Source organism: Durio zibethinus, chromosome 16 (assembly GCF_047325235.1).
Source record: "Durio zibethinus cultivar Kanyao isolate XHJ-2024 chromosome 16, ASM4732523v1, whole genome shotgun sequence".
NCBI classification, from domain to species: domain Eukaryota; kingdom Viridiplantae; phylum Streptophyta; class Magnoliopsida; order Malvales; family Malvaceae; genus Durio; species Durio zibethinus.
This window is the reverse complement of record NC_143177.1, coordinates 16,868,716-16,886,341: the sequence shown is the minus strand read 5'-3', so window position 1 is coordinate 16,886,341 and position 17,626 is coordinate 16,868,716. Positions and strand designations below refer to the sequence as shown.

The 17,626-nt window shown below is 42.6% G+C and overlaps 1 non-coding gene and 3 pseudogenes across 1 annotated transcript; all 4 read right to left on the bottom strand.

The window, feature by feature from the left end:
* Positions 1–686: 686 nt before the first annotated feature.
* Positions 687–2,924, bottom strand: LOC149514338 (25S ribosomal RNA; annotated as a pseudogene).
* A 6,558-nt stretch (positions 2,925–9,482) lies between these two features.
* On the bottom strand, positions 9,483–12,819 carry LOC149514337 (25S ribosomal RNA; annotated as a pseudogene).
* Positions 12,820–13,029: 210 nt separating this feature from the next.
* On the bottom strand, positions 13,030–13,185 carry LOC149514336 (5.8S ribosomal RNA). The gene has a single exon (XR_016328878.1). It is a non-coding gene; the product is annotated as a 5.8S ribosomal RNA (ribosomal RNA).
* A 257-nt stretch (positions 13,186–13,442) lies between these two features.
* Positions 13,443–15,248, bottom strand: LOC149514335 (18S ribosomal RNA; annotated as a pseudogene).
* Between the last annotated feature and the right edge of the window lie 2,378 nt (positions 15,249–17,626).

Genomic DNA, 17,626 nt, shown 5'->3' with positions numbered 1-17,626 from the left:
GTCAATTCCCTATCCAAGGCTGCACAGAGTTTGGCTTAAGACCAAAGCCCATGACACATGCACCGAACGCCATTTGGTCCTGATGGTGATTGAGGGGAAGACAAGTGCCTTGGGTAAGAAGGTCATGGTACACATGCTACACCAAGTGCCAGCATCTACAGAGAGGTGTACAAGGTAACAACTTACCCTAAGTGCCAACATCTGCTAAAAAAGTGTCTGAGGCAACAACTTGAACAAGGGCCCACTTATGTTAATGGTGGTTAAGACAAGTGCCCATACCAAGTGCCAGCGTCTAGCAATGGTGTCTGAGGTAACATCTCAAACCAAGGAGCTAGCTTCTATTGACAATGTTCGAGGCAACAATGAGCCAGCATCTACTGATGGTGTTGGATGTGACTGCCCACACAAACAAAGGGCCAGATGCATTCCATGGTGTATGGGTAAAACTGATCCAAGGGCCAACATGTGCCAATATAGTTTGAGGTAAGTGCTCGCACCAAAGGCAAGCCCATCCCTGTAACAAATTCCAAGGGCATTGGGTTATCGTTTACTTGGATGCTCAAGGGTGGGATGTCATCCCCTAGCTAAATCGATTGCAATTGAAAATATCATTCATCCCTAACCCCTAAGGGATGCAATTTAAAAAAATAAAGTGAGAGGAATTCAATAAGTGTGGGGAGGGAGGGATGAATAAAAGTGGCAATAGGCTAAATCTTAGTGGATCATGTCAGCTAGCCACTCTACCACTTACAATACCCTATCATGTATTTAAGTCATCTACAAAGGATTCTACCCGTCGATTAGTGGGAATTGAGCTCAAAGTAGGCCCATGTGGCTTGTCCACCTAGAGGGTTGCACCTATGGCACATGCATCACTTTTAACCCAGATTCTATCTTAGAGGCATTTAGCCATAATCCAATGCATAGTAGCTTCATGCCACTGGATTTTCAACCCAGCGCAATGACTAATTACATGAATTAATGGCTTCTCTAACACTAGGTTGAATTACTATTGCAATGCTACCATCAGTAGGGTAACACTAACTTGTCTCACTGCAGTCTTAACCCAACTCATATTCCCTATTGGTGGATGAACAATCCAACATTTGGTGAATTCTACTTCCCAATGATAGGAAGAGTGACATCAAAGGATCAAAAAGCAATGTTGCTATGAATGCTTCGCTGCCACAAGCTAGTTATCTCTGTATTAACTTTTCTAACACCTCCATCTTCAATTTTTGAAGGTCTAAATGATTAATAGACCATGCTTTCATAGTTCATATTTTTACTAGAAATTAGATTCAAATGAGATTTTACACTTTCTTTCCATACGAGATTTTTGTTCTTGTTGAGCTCATCTTAAGACGCCGACATTATCTTTAACATATGTACCACCCCAACCAAACACCTAGATTGACTAATCGAGGCTAGCCTTGGGCTTAAAAGAAAGGGTTGTGCCCACCTTTGATTCATGAAATAAGTAAAATAACGTTAAAAGTAGTGATATTTCAATTTCATTTGACAGCTTGCACTTATCCTACCCCTTTCAAGTCATTTAACAAAGTTAGACTAGAGTCAAGCTAAACAAGGTTTTCTTTCCTTGCTGATTTTGCCAAGCCTATTCCCTTGGTTGTGGTTTTGCTAGATAGTAGATAGGGATAGTGGAAATCTCATCACATCACTAATAAGATGATAAGGTATTTGGCTCATTCAAGAGTCATAGTTATTTCCACCATTTACCTATGCTTGGTTGAATTTCTTCACTTTGACATTTAGAGAACTAGGCAAAAATCACATTGTGTGAGCATCCACAAGAACAATCGCAATACTTTGTTTTAATTAAACAATTAGATTCCCCTTGTTTGTACCAATTTTTAATCAACTGTTCATCATTCGAGAAAGGCCCTTGAGGGAGTTGTTCCTAGTCCATCCCCTAACAAGCATGCAGTGACCCATTCTTGCTATAAGAGTAGCTGATAGGCTCAGGACGTGGAACCCCATGCCTAACCCTTAAAGCTAATCTTTTTCCCAAGGTTATGGTTTCATTTTGTAGAGTTCCCTTGCCTACATTGTTCCATCAACTAGAGGCTATACACCTTGGAGACCTGATATGGTTATGAGTACTATTAGGCATGGATGGCACTCAATCCTTTAGATTTTCAAGGGTCGTTGGGGGTGCACTAGACACTATGTGATGTGTGGTGCTATTCTAGCAACTAGACCCCACCTCCGAGTAAGTCATTTTTATGGTTGATAGGCCATTAAATAGAAAAGATAACTCTTCTCGAGGCACCACTGATGTCTCTAAACTCCTTAATGTTACCATCAACCATCACATCCTGGTTTAAAAATTTTAATCGAATTCCCTTTTGAAGCTCACTCTAGACATGTTGTCAAACGAGCTTCTTTCGTCTCATAAGATCAACTAACCCATGTGTAAGTGTCATTCAAATGAAACTTTTCCCCTCTTTGGCCTTTAAAGTTCTCATTTGAATATTTGTTACTACCACCAATATCTATACTAATGGTCACTCTGCCTATGCTCGTGCCCCTAGTTTTTTATGACTATCACACTCTCTTATTTGCTATTAGTCTCTTGCCCATTTTTAGCCTTGGATGAAATTTCTTACCCGATTGGGGTTGCATTCCTAAACAACTCGACCCATAGATAGTGCCTTGTTGTGTGATAAGGTCTAGGCATAACGTGACTCTCACCCTCTCCAATGCCTTTTTCTAAGGGAGTTGGGCCTAGTCCACCACTAAAGACACTTCTTTATAATGTAATTCAGATACTAGGGGCACCCAATTCTCAAGCTAGGTATTTTTGGTTTGCTCATAATTACTAGAAGATCTTGGTAAGTTTATTTTCCTCTGCCTCTTGATATGCTTAAACTCAGTGGGTAATCCTACTTGACCTGGGGTTATGATGCAAGCATTAATTGAGTCATGTAAGGGGTTAGGTCCTTTCTTCACCCATCCCTACTCGTTACTCCACCAACCCACTTAAGGGTGCTTGCACATGTTTTTGACCGATAGAACCCAACTAACTACCAGGCTCTAGGGCACCCACACACTGGCTTGCACTTGTCTACCTATCTTGGGAATAAGGCATACATTGCTCACCCACTCTATTAGCATCATGTTTTTTAGCTTATACTACTCATGCAGAGCTTCAGGACCATTGTCCTGACCACGAGGCCTCAACTACTGCTTAGCTTAAGGTTAGTCATGGCAAGACCGAGGTATACAAAGGGCTAACCATGACACTAGTTTTAGCCTAAAAATTCTCTTTGAGTCAAGGAGCAGTTCTAGTTCTAGTGGGATAGGGTCTGAAAGACATGGGGACCAGGCCTTTATGCCTACTAAAGGCCTAGGTCATGGAGAACTAGCCTAAAACAGTGGCATGGGCAATGATCAAGACTCTAAAGGCTCAGGCACAGTGTTCAAGTTTGGAAGAATTAAGCCAGGCCTAGGTGCGTGTGATAGTGAGCAATGTGCAAGCATACAGTCAAACCCAAGTGTAGGCACTGATGATTGAGGTGTGGGAGCATGGTCAGATTCTAAGAGGATTAGTATTTATATGCTTTTAAAAGGCGTAGTACTATAGCACAAATTTTGACAAGTTGGAATAATGTTGAGCACTTGCATTTTATAGGTTGACTTAGCTAGACAAAGTCAATTCCTTTTCCAAGAACATATGGAGTTTGGCTTAAGACCTTGTACTTATGACAGATGCATAGAGTATCATTTGGTGTCGATGGTGATTGACGGGCAAACAAGTGCTTTTGGAGGGCAAGTTATGCTACACATGCTGCACCAAGTGCCAGTGTCACGGACCTAAAGAGGAGTCATGAATCCCACATCAAACATAATAGAAAAGTCACTGGGGTATATAAGGGTTCACACCACCTCTGCCATGTGAAGCACCTTTTATAGGACAAAACCGTGAGGCCAAGGGGGCCAGAGTGGACAATACCTCACAAGGGTGTGAACCGTGGCAGTTAGGCTGATCGGGACACCGGAAGGGTGAATGCTTGGCTTCCAGAGCCACATGGGTTTGGAGCTTAAGTCTCAACCCATGACAATGTCACATCCTAGGCGGGCGTGCAAGGCACATCAGGTGCACCAGCAGGCAAGCCAGAGGTTAAGGCCCGTAGACCAGGGCACTGGCGGGTATTTGCATGCAAGGCCTAAGAGACGAGGCTAGAACACCTGCCCAGCTTGCAGGCCAGCCCGTGAGGCCAAGGCCTGGCATGCAAGCTGCTCGTACCACATCCAAAAGGGCCCAAGCTGCTGGACACACAAGGGAAGCTTCTGAAAGCTTGTAGGATCAGCAGGAGCCTCCTGGTAGATTTGGTTGACCCTAGAAATCAGGAGTTAGAATCCTGATTGATTGTAATCTGTGTAATCCCATGATTTTAGCCTTTATTCTAGGGATATTGCCATTAAGTGTAAGCTAGAGCCTCAACTATAAATAGAGGGATGTTCCACCCTCATTTGTACACCATCAAACACTTCTGTTTCTGTGAATACAAGAGCATTTCCAACATTCTGCCTTGTTATCCTATTTCTCTTTAACTTGCATAATCAGCCCTTCCCATTGTTCTAGTGCCCGCACGCTTGTGTTTTAGGCTAACTTAGGCATAAAAAAAGAGATTCCAAGCCTAAGGCCGTACGAATTCTGAGTCTAAGGTCGGAGCCCGTGATAGTTGGTATCAGAGCATGTTCAATTCTGCGTGTTTGTGTTGTGCAGGTTAGATCATGATTGTGGAGATGGCATCCTAAAGTGACGTTGCTAACCAATAACCAAAGGCCCAAGAACAGGGGTGTGGAAGAGGTAGGAAAGCCAGTTCAAGAGATATCTAGTCTACCATGGATGGTAGGCTGGCCAAGGTAGAGGTGACCATGGGTGACATGGGGGAAAAGCTTGAGGAAGTGGAGACTCACATTGCATAGCTAGACTTCATGGGGGAGGAGATCCAAGGTGAGCTGCAAGCTGCTCTCAACAAAGGCATGGACATGATCACCCAAAAGAATGAGGCCTTGAAGGCTGAAGTGCAGACTTTACGAGATGGCATGGAGGCCATGCACTAGCGGATAGAGGAGCTTGCCAGTCAGCTCGTTTCTTGTAAGACTGCCATTAGGAATGGCATGTTTGCTAGAGTGTCCAAGTCCAGATTGGATGTCCCCAAGCTTAAGGAGTTTAAGGGGACTAGGGCAGCCAAGGAAGTAGACAACTACCTATGGGGTATGGAGCAGTACTTCCAGGCCATGGGCATGCAAGACAAGGCGATAAAGGTAAGCACCACTGCTATGTATCTCACTGATGTAGCCTTATTGTGGTAGAGGCACAGGTGTGATGATGTCAGGCGTGGGAGCACCAAGATTGGAACCTGGGTAGAGTTTCAAAAAGAGTTCAGAGAGTAATTTTACCCGGAGTATGCTGATGATGAGGCATGGGCAAAATTACGCTGGCTTAGCCAGCAAGGGGACATAAGGGAGTATGTCTAGAAATTCTCTGAACTGATGCTACAGATCTTGAATCTAGGCATGAAGGATGCCTTATTTGCTTTCATGGATGGGCTGAAACTGTGGGTGAAGAATGAGCTACAACAAAGGGGAGTTCATGACTTGACTAAAGCCATGACTACTGTTGAGGCCTTGATAGAGTTCAAGCCTCTGAACAAGTTTGAGTTTTCCAAGCCCAAGGGTAAGTTCAGGGACGATAAGGACCGAAAGAAATAGTCCAAGAGGAAGGGCTGTGACTGAGAGTCCAAGGATGTGGACTGAGACCATTCAACCAGAGATGGCGAGAGGAAGCCACCAGCAGGCAAGTGGAAAGCAAAAGGGGACCGAGAGCCACTAGCATGCTAACTATGTGGAGGGAGCTACATAGCACATAATTACCCATAGAAGGGCAAGCTGGCTGCTATAGACAAAAAGTCTGACGAGGAGCCAGAGTCAGAGGCAGTAAAGCTTGGGTCATTGGTGTTCAATGCTGTCCAGAGTAAGGGGAGCCGTAAGCCAAATGGCTTGATGTTTGTGGATCTGATTGTTGAAGGTCATAAGGTGAGCGCACTGGTAGACACAGGTGCCTCACATCTTTTTATTTTAGGTGATGGAGCCTGGAAGCTTGGACTAAAGGTGTAGAAAGGGACTGGTGCCATTAAAACGGTGAACTCCAAGGAGGTTCCAGCCATTGGAGTAGCACGGGGAGTGGAGTTACAGCTTGGAGACAGGAAAGGCAAGGAGACCATAGAGGTAATACCCCTTGATGACTATGAGTTTGTGATTGGGTTGGATTTCCTTGTTCAAATTAACGTCCTCCTTGTGCCTTTTACTGATTATGTTTGCATCTTGGATGCACGGTGCCAATGCCTAGTGCCATTGAAGAGAGGGTTTGGAGTTGGGTCACGGGTGGTGTCAGCCATCCAATTTTCCAACGCGGTAAGCAGACAAGAAGACACCTTCTTGGCAGCCCTAAAATATGATGAGCCAAGGGAGAAGGAGATCGAGTCACCCTTAGAGGTGCTAAAGGTGCTGAAGACCTTTAGTGATGTGATGCTCACAAAGTTGCCTAGCTAGCTACCACCTAAGAGGGAGGTGGACCACAAGATTGAGCTAGTGTCTAAGGCCAAGCCACCAGTTAGAGCCCCTTATCGAGTGTCCCCACCAGAGTTGGAGGAGTTAAGGAAGGAACTCAAAGAGTTAGTTGATGCTGGCTTCATCAGGCCATTGAAGGCACCATATGGTGCACCGATTCTATTTCATCATAAGCATTTTGCAGGATTTGATTTCCAGATGGAGTACAAGCTAAGACGAGCGAACCTAGTGGCAGACGTTCTGAGCAAGAAGGCTAACATTGTTGCCATTAGCCAACCAGAGGGGTCACTGGTGCCGCGTATCAAGGAAGGACTTGAGCATGATCCTACAGTCAAGGCTTTTATGGAGTACGCCCAACAAGGTAAGACTAGGCGATTTTGGATGCAAGATGGTTTGTTGTACACCAGGGGTAGTAAACTGTTTGTGTTGTAGCATGAGAACCTCCGCAAGGAAGTTTTGCAAGATTGTCATGATTCAAGGTAGGCTGGACACCCAAGAGTGAGCCGCACCTTGGCGTTGATCGAGGAACGGTACTACTGGCCACACATGAGGGACGATGTGGAGGCCTATGTGAAGACTTGTCTTGTGTGCCAATAGGACAAGATGGAGCTCAAGAAACCAGACGGTCTCTTAGAGCCATTGCCAGTGCCAGAATGACCATGGGAGAGTGTTTCTCTAGACTTTATAGTCGGTCTACCAAAAGCAGAAGGGTTTGGAAGCATCATGGTAGTGGTGGACAGGTTTTCCAAGTATGGAATCTTCATTCCAGCAACCAAAGAGTGCCCAACTGAGGAGGCAGCTCGATTGTTCCTAAAGAACATGGTTAAGTATTGGGGAGTGTCGAGGACCATTGTTAGTGATCGAGACGGGCATTTCACGGGCAGGTTCTGGATTGAGTTGTTCAAGCTGTTGGGGTCAGACTTGAACTTTTCCATTAGCATGCATCTGTAGATCGATGGGCAAATAGAATGTGTGAATGGATTATTAGAGGTCTACCTCAGGCACTATGTGAGTGCCACACAAAGGGACTGGCCAAAGCTGCTAGATGTTGTGCAGTTTTCCTACAACTTGCAAATGAGCGAGGCAACGAACTAGAGCCCATTTGAGGTTGTGATAGGGCAACAACCACTAACACCCAGTCTGATTGCTATAGGTTATACAGGGCTGAATCCAATAGCGTACAAGTTTACCAAGGCATGGCAAGAGCAAACTGACTTGGCCAGAGTCTGTCTACATAAGGCGACAAAGAGGTCGAAGAAGTGGGTAGACCAAAATAGGTGAGGCATGCAGTTCCAGGTTAGAGACTTGGTGTTGGTGAAGCTGCATCCCATTGTGCACCACAGAGGGCTGCACAAAGGCCTAGTCTAGAGGTATGAGGGACCTTTCTGAGTAGTGAAGAGGGTAGGCAAGGTAGCCTACAAGCTGGATATGCCACCTAAGCTGAAAGTACACCTGGTGTTCCATGTAAGCATGCTTAAGTTGTTCTATGAGGATGAAAGAGATCCAGGATGGGTAGAGTCAAAAAGTGGGCCATTGGGAGTAAGGGCCTCATATGAGAATGAGGTCCACAGCATCATAGCTGATCAGGAGGTGAGACGGAAGAACTATCAACTAAGACAAGAGTACTTGGTGCGCTAGAAGGGACTTTCAGATAGTGAGGTGAGCTGGGAACTAGCAGAGGACTTATTATAGTTCAGGGACCAGATCAGGTAGTACCATGCAAAGAACGCAACGAGGGCATTGCACAATCAGGTGAGGGAGAATGTCACACCCTGGACAGGCGTGCCAGGCACATCAGGCACACCAACAGGTGAGCTAGAGGTTGAGGCCTGCAGACTAGGTGCACTGGCAGTTATTTGCACACAAGGCCTAGGAAACGAGGCCAGAACCCCCGCCCAGCTTGCAGGCCAGCCCGTGAGGCCAAGGCCTGGTATACACGCTGCCCATACCACGTCCAGAAGGGCCTAAGGTGCTGGACAAGAGAAGCTTCTGAAAGCTTACAAGATCAGCAAGAGCCTCCTGGTAGATTTGGTTGACCCTAGAAATTAGGAGTTAGAATCCTGATTGATTGTAATCTGTGTAATCCCATGATTTTAGCCTTTATTCTAGGGATATTGCCATTAAGTGTAAGTTGGAGCCTTAACTATAAATAGAGGGCTGCTCCACCCTCATTTGTACACCATCAAACATTTCTATTTCAGTGAATACAAGAGCATTTCTAGCATTCTGCCTTGTTATCCTATTTCTCTTTAACTTGCATAATCAGCCTTTCCTATTGTTCTAGTGCCCGCACGCTTGTGTTTTAGGCTGACTTAGGCATAAAAGAGGAGATTCTAAGCCTAAGGCCATACGGATTTTGAGTCTAAGGTCAAAACCTGTGACACCGGCATCTACTAAAGAGGTGTTTGAGCTAATAACCCACACTAAAGGCCCATTTGCATCAATGCTAGTTGATGCAAGTGCTTGTTCTAAGTGCCAGCATCTGGTGATGGTCTCTGAGGCAACATCCCACATGGAAGGGCAAGCATCTATGGATGGTGTCTGAGGTAACAACAGGCAGCATCCACCAATGGTGTTGGATGTGATTGCTCACACCAACCAACGGCCAGATGCTATTAATGGTGTTTAAGGCAACAATCGACACCAAGGGCCAATGTGTGCCAATGGAGTTCTAGGCAAGTGTTTGCACCAAGGGTGAGCCTACCCCTGTAACAAATACCAAGGGCATTCAATTGTCATTTACTTGGACACTTGAGAGAGGGATGTCATCACCCAGCCAAATAGGTTGCAATGGAGAAGACCATTCATCCCTAACCTTAGAGGCATGTAGTGTAAAAAAATAAAGTTAAAGGACTTTAGTGGGTGTGTGGGGGGGACAGATGAATCGAAGCAACAAAGGGCTAAATCTCAGTGGATCATGGCAATAAGGTTATTTGGCACTTACAATACCCTATCAAGCATTTAAGTCATTTGTAAAAGATTCTACCCATCACTCGATTCCAAGGAGGCTAGCAAGGCTTGTCCACTGTGAGGGCTACACCTATGACACATGCCCTTGGGGTCCACGGAGCCTTACTATAGGTTAGCAATCAGGCAATAGGCATGTGCATCACTTCTAGCCCAAATTTTGACTTAGAGGTGTTTAGTCATAATTCAGTGCATAGTAGCTTTGTGCCACTGGCTTTTCATCCAAGCGTGATGACCAACTAAGTGAATCAATTATTCCACTCGTACTAGGCTAAATTACTATTGTGACACTACCATCAGTAGGGTAAAAGGAACTTTTCTCATGATGGTCTAAACCTAGCTCATCTTTCCTATTGGTGGGAGGACAACCCAACTCTTGGTGAATTTTGTTTCACAATAATAGGAAAAGCCAACATTGAAGGATCAAAAAGCATTGTCACTATGAACGCTTGGCTACCATGAGCTAGTTATCCTTGTGGTAACTTTTTTGACACCTCTAGCTTTAAATTTCAAAGGTTTAAAGGATCAATAGGCCACGTTTTCATGATTTATATTTGTACAAGAAATTAGAATCAAATGAGCTTTTGCCCTTTTGTTCCAAATGAGATTTTTTTTCTTGTTGAGCTCATCTTAGGATACTTACTTATCTTTTAATAGATGTGGCTCCCTAGCAAAACTCCCTACATGGCAATGTCATCTGCCTAGATTGATCAACCAAAGCCAACCTTGGGTGTAAAAGAAAGGGTCATGCCCCACCTCTAATTCATGAAATAAATAAAATAATGTTAAAAGTAGTGTGATTTCAATTTTTCCTTAGTGCTTCCACTTATACTACACCTCTCAAGTCATTTCACTAAGTCAAACTAGAGTCAAGCTCAATAAGGTCTTTCCCTATAGATTTTACCGAGCCTATTCCTTTGGCTATAGTTTTGCTATATAGTTAATAGGGATAGTGAGAATTTTGTTAATCCATTCACGCACATCACTAATTAGATGATGAGGCATTTGGCTACCTTAATAGAGTCATAGTTACTCCTACTATTGACCCACACTTGGTTGAATTTCTTCACTGACATTCAAAGCAGTAGGCAGAAATCACATTGTGTGAGCATCCACAAGGACAATCGAAATGCTGTGTTTAATTTAAACAATCAAATTCCCCATTGTCTATAGTAGTTCTAACTTAACTGTTCATCACTTGAGAAAGGCCCCCGAATGTACCATTCTTAATCCATCCCCCATCTAGCATGCAATAACCCACTCTTGCCATGTGAGTAGCTTGAGTAGTGCACCAACAATTGACAAGTTTGGGATTAGGACCCTTATGCCTAGCGTTCAAAACCAATCTTTTTCCTAAGATTGCAGATCCATTTTATTAACTTCCCTTGCCTATATTGTTCCATTGACTAGAGGCTATTCACCTTGGAGACTTGATGTAGTTATGAGTATAACCCAGGGTAGACAACACTCGATCCTCTGGATTTTCATAGGCTGTCAAGGCTACACTAGACACCATGCGACATGTGGTGCTCTTTCGGCTATTGGAGCCTACCTTTAGCTAAGCTATTTCTAGGGTGGGTAGGCCATTAAATAAAATTGATAACTCTCTACATGGCTCATCTTGACGTCTTTAGACTCCTTATTGTTGCTGTTAGTTGTCACATCTTGATTCAAGACTTTTAACTCGATTCTCTTTTAAAGCTCATGCTAGACATGCTATCAAACTTTTAGGATTGACTAACCCATGTGCAAGTGCCTTTCATGTGGAACCTTTCCTCTCTTTGGCCTTCAAATTTTTTATTTGAATATTTGCTACTACCATCGAGATCTACACCAATGGCTATTCTGCCCAGGCTTGTGCTTTGAGTTTTGTGATTACCATCACTCCCTCTTACTCATTAGGGCCTAGTCCTTACCCCAACGGTTAGGTATAGGTTACACACTTAAGCACCATCCATTTTTCGGGGCTAGTTGATTTGACAATTGAGTTATTACACACTCATTAGTTGATTTTGATTTCCATGACCACCATCTTGTCGTCTTAATCGACCAACACCCTTTATGGGTTCAAGGTTAGTGTACCATTAAGCACTCTAACATGGCTTCTAGTTCATCATGCATTACTAGTTTTACTTATCAAAAATGGCCTACTTGAAGCTCTCAATTCCATGGTTTGGCTTAACAAAGTAGTCACACTGTCCTACTTATTTTAAGTTTAAGAATAGGTCGAGGGCATTGTGCCCTCTATGCCTCCAATCACTAGCTTTACCCGATAGAACTCACTAAGGGCTCCAACTATCTTGAAGGATACTTTAAAGGGAACTAGACACTAGACAATTTGATTAGTCCTTCACCCTTATGCCTAAGACATATGATTTCACATCAATATTGCTATGGACCTTCACCAGAGTTTCCTTTGGCTTCACCTTGCTCAAGCATAGTTTACCATATTTTGGGTCTTAATAAGCATATGCACACATTCAACCCTTCTTAGAAGCTCAATATCGGTTAGCGGTGCACCCGCAGGGGTTCCTACCAATCAACTTTCTTACACCTTATAGGTTTTCTCATTCACTCGCACACATGAAAGACTCCATGGTCTATGTTTTAAGGTAAGAGCCCGTAGGCCAATGCCGAGAGCATGTAGGGGTTGAGGCATGCCGAAAAAATGCATGCTGCATTTCATGATTGTAGTGATGACATTTTTGTAGGCATATCAAAAGCTCAAGCTTGGGCTACCATTACAATTTGCATTCGTCCATGCCCTTTTTGGTCAATGGATTAGTTCTCGTTGTTCCATATCTGATTGAGGTGTATCATTAGCCCTTATCTACTTCCCTCATGACAATTTTAAGTATTTTTTAACTTTCTTTTCAAAGTCATTTTCATCTTTCCCTTATGGTACTCGTTTGCTATTAGTTTTTCACCATATTCAGCCTTGGATAAAATTTATCACCCAATTGGGGCTGCATTCCCAAACAACTTGACTCATAGATAGCGTCGTTGTTATGATGAGGTCCAAGCACAATAAGGCTCCCACCTTCTTCGATGCCCTTTTTCAAGGGACTTGGGCCTAGTTTGCCACTAAGGACACTTTTTTAAACTACAATTCAAATTCGCAGGCACCAAATTCTTAAGCTAGGCTTTTCTCAATTCACTCACTATTACTAGGAGAATCTAGGTAAGTTTTGTTCCTCCACTTATTGATATGCATAAACTTAGTAGGTAATCCCACTTCACATTGGGTCTTGATGCAAGCATCAATAATGGGGTCCAGATAGACAATAAGCATGCATCATCAGAGACAAGCCATGCTTTAAGCTTTCCTATTGATGATCATATTGCTATCATTACCTGGGACTCATTTTTGGGCCAACCTCAATTGACAAGATGTTGGGAAGCCATCTTTTATCCCCTTACCCAAAGCTTGATAGGGTGGTTGGAAGAGGCAATGATGCATGGCACCCTAGCAGGCGTGCCCTTGGCCTAATAGCTTAGGGCCCAACTTGCACTCAAAAACTCGATGGTTCATAGGATTCTACAATTCACACTAAGTATCACATTTCACTAAGTTCTTCATCGATATGAAAGCTAAGATATCCATTCCTAAAACACATTTGATTTTTCACAACAAAAGGAGTCACAATGTCATCTATGAATGCACTGCAAATAGGATGGTTATGGTACATGCAATCTTTTTCATTCTAGTTCCTTAGTTTGATTCATGTTAGGGGTTTCGATCATAGGTGATGATACCAAATGTTTTGCCCACTTGCGAAGTGGAAAAAATTGATCATGCACAACGTCATCTCCTAAGCAACCCTCAATGTTTTGTTAATTCATTCATGGGTCATTTGTTGAGTGGGTTTTGACAATGATCCTTCCACAACTTCACCTATGGAAACCTTTTGATGACTTTTCCTTCCTCTAAATGATAAGCTGTAATGGATTTCTCATGACATCATGGGCAGTAAACTATCCACATCGTCATGATTTGAACATTTTATTAGACCATTCAATTGGTAAGAGTGATGGGTGACATGTACAAAGGGTGGGGACTTTGTCAATATAAGCTAATGACTCGTGCTTACTCGAAATTCCTCATTGAAGACCAACTTGCAATGAACTATCTCTATCATGATGAAATTTCAAAGATTACTTAAGCCTATTGATCAAGGCTATAGACTCATTGAAGACATCAATGTAGCATGTATGCAGCCCAAAACATCTAAAGGCATAACAAACCTGTTATTGCCTCAAACTTTCTTGGCCTAAGCAACCATAGTCCCTTCAAGATGCTAGCCATGAAGGATGACCTCCATGTAGCTAGTTAGTAGGCTAAGGTCTAGTTCGTTAATGGAATTAACTAGACAAATTACTCCACCAACTAAGAACAGCCATGCACCACCACCTATAGGATCAAGAAAGAGCTCTTAATTTATCAATCCTTACTATGTCTAGACCTAGTAAGTTTCCCTACATTGAGTCAAATTAAGCTCCAGGCTCCATTCTTGGTGGTGCCCTCCCATCAATTCCTTTAAGTTTCAACCTTGTGACCATACTCCCCTTGGAACCCAAAGACTTTGATTTCTCATAAGGTGCTAGTGGATTCTTAAAAGTAACATCCGCCAATCCTTGGTTGGCATCATTTATGGTTAAGAGTAGGATGATATCTGATTGTCTTCAAGCCCTAAACTTTCATTCTTGATTAATGAAAATATCTTTGGCAAATGCTTTCATAGTTGTCTATCTTTCATAAATCTAAGAATTTCACCTTTGACTATGAAAGATGAATGCCTTCCACTATCCATATTAATCATTACTTAGATCCCAAAGGACAACATAGTAGGACCAAAATTCTATGATGTTATCCCATGCTAGTGTATACAAGCGTAAGCCTACTTTGAGCACTCTAATTTCTTCAAAGTAACAATGCCAAAGGAATGACCCATCTAATTAGGGCTGGAGTGCATCACCGATAGTAAGAATGAGTAGACCTATGCTTATAATGACGCAAATCGAAAGACCCAACCCTAGTTCTAACTACAAGCTTTATAATTGCAACAACTTAAATATATGCTATTGGAGCTAAAATTAATGCAGTTGCTGGCACTAGACTTGCCCTTCAATGGATCCTTGTTAAGGGATTTAAATTGTACTCATTCCAATTACCAGACTCATAAAGCCCACATTGTTATTTATTGTCACTACCTCTTCATGTTAAGATTGGGTAATTTGCATGCCTGCTGCCTTCCTTGGACATGGTAGCCATTACTTAAGCTATTTTTCTAAAATCAAACCCTAATTGTCCATCACCTGTCACCATTATAATAGGCCACTATCCTACCATTAAAAGTTGATAAGGTAGAAATTTGAATGATGCATCACCGACGCAAAAGTCGTGCAATTCATTGAGTTATCATGAATCATTAAAGCAATGGGCAAAGCCCATGTCAACCTTTTTTATTTAATAAATGAATCTCTTCTAGAAGTTGAGGCTTGTTGCATGTATTAGCTCTAGAAGTATTACAGTTATCAAAGTAGTATATACCATCAAACAAATTATAATTGATTTAATTAGCCATTCATAATTTCATAGTCTAAATTGGTTCATACTTACACATGCATGGCTTAATCTTTAAGACAAGGATATGACAACTAGCAGGATCAATGAGGTAGTATTCCTTTGGGATGTTGGCACTGCTTGGGTTTCAATGCATCGATTGAGCCATGGAGAGAGCTAACATGAAACACAAGCATCATGCATGTCGATCATGTAAAATGCATAGCATCGGACAAATAAAGGCCAAGAGCCCACACTTATAAAATGTTCCAATTTTAAGAGCACGATCAAGCACCAGTGCACCGATGTAGCCATCGAGGTTTAGGTGGCACACTTGGGACATGGGGTATGATTCAAGTCTAACTATAGCCCTTAAGGACACAAAATGGATGAATGATGGCAAGACATCTAGTTTTCATCAATTTAGGTATGCATCACAAGATCTTAATTATGCTCTCAGGGTATGATGACCACATAGGGTGAGATTGAAGAGGATGAGGAGTCAATAGTTTAATGCATCAAGCATAGAGCTTGCCAACATGCACAATCATAGTACCACTCATATGCCTATTGCACACAACTAGTAGCATCCATGCACATCGATCCATAACCCATGTAATTGGTTACTCGATGAGTGAGCAGAGGAAGTAATGTACGAGGACATGTCATAACCGCATGGAACAAGAAAAACATAAACAAGGGCCATGAAACTACCTCTACCATTCAATAGGCAACAATAGCATGACACCACCAATGCTTGTTCTGGTCAAGACTGCACACGTAAACTCTACTATCACCACCCCAAGGGGATGTTGCCTTATTCAAAGATTTATTCTTAGGGTCTTGGGTAGCATCGGCTACATGCACAGGCTTGTCCAGACTAAGGCATTTTTATGGTTAGCAAGAAGAGGCTATGTGACTGCCAAATACCTAAGAGACTTGGCTAAACCAAGCCTATGATAGCAGTTTTTACTTGTATCACCCGAAAGAGTTGTTACTCGATTCAGAGACTTAATCTAGGGTTTGGGGTAGCATCAGCCATAGGTGTCATAAGCCAAGAGCTTAAGCCTAGCTACAGTGTCGCTATAGGTGAGAAACTACCATCCTATGCCTAAGTTAGCCTTTTCCTTGACTTTATGCCAAACACATTTGTCGTGCACTCTATTGTCTCCCTAGAAGCTTAAGAGAAAGCTAGGAAAGTAAGTTAAAGCAATTGTAACTTCTATGTACTTGATACTATATACAATTGCTCAATGTCCAAGTCTATGACTTGGTTATTCTTACTTGTGTAGCTTCTAACTTCTCACCAATGAAGAGGGCTCTTATTTATACTTGAGCCTCGCTAACACATATGGCCCTTATTGATCTAAGTCATGGTGTTTATAGGCCTTTTAGAAACTTTCATGGTCCCCATACACTTCTTAGGTTAGCTAAGGCCTTTGCGAAATCCAACTTGTTTTAGGCTCCCTTATGAGCCTTGAGTTTGAAAGAGTTTGGGCAATCTTATTGAGTGCCCACACCTTACTTCACATGTAACTAGGGCCTTTTAAAGCCTTCCTTGTTTGGTTACTATAATACCTGGTATTATTCTCAAAACAAGCTTTTCTGGAACCTTTAGTGCTTGCATACCTAACTAGCCTCTAGGCTTCTCCAGACTCTTTTGTGTCTACATACCTCACCTATCTCTAGGCTAATCTGGAACCTTCTATAACTGTCTACCCATGCCACTCTTCTAGGGTGTTTTAGATTTTTCCAACAAGTAGTCCTTATTTTATAGTACTACACTGCTCACCTCACCAACTCTCGTATCTTAGTGAAGGACTTGGTCCTCACACTTAGGCCTTGTATGTGCCTTTGGGATTTTGGCCTTAATCTTTCTCCGTCCTTCACCTTTACCAACTAGAACAAGCTATGTCTCTTAACCCAATTGGTTTAAGACTTGTGCACAAACCATGACATTTATCGTACTCATTCTAGCAACACCCTCATTGCTAGGGGATGTCATTCCTTCATCGCATGTATATGCTGGATCAATGTCCCACTCTTATCCTAATGGTCTTTGGCACATGATGGTTTTTTATACACCTTTAGAGTCATCATTTGTTTCATTCATGATCCTATATGGTTTCCATGAAACCAATGCTTATCAAACCAAGTAGCACCTTAGTTGGTGACATGCCATTACCTTTTCCCCACACTCAATAGGCCCTTCAAGGCATGTAGCACTCATAGGTGTAGGCCATGCAGTGCTCACGTCTAGGCCATTGCCTTATCTTTAACAACCATATATCTCTAAGGTTAGTGGCTTTTCATAGCCATATTTACTTTGCTCTTATTAGGAGCCTAAAATATCCCCTCCTCTCAGCTTAACTACCATTATGACTTTTACCATTGCATTCTTCCTAAGTCCTCACAATGGCGTAGGCTTTTTTTGTTATAGGTGTTCCATGGCTTTATGTGGTCCTAGGCACAATAAATAGTTAAAGGGCATGG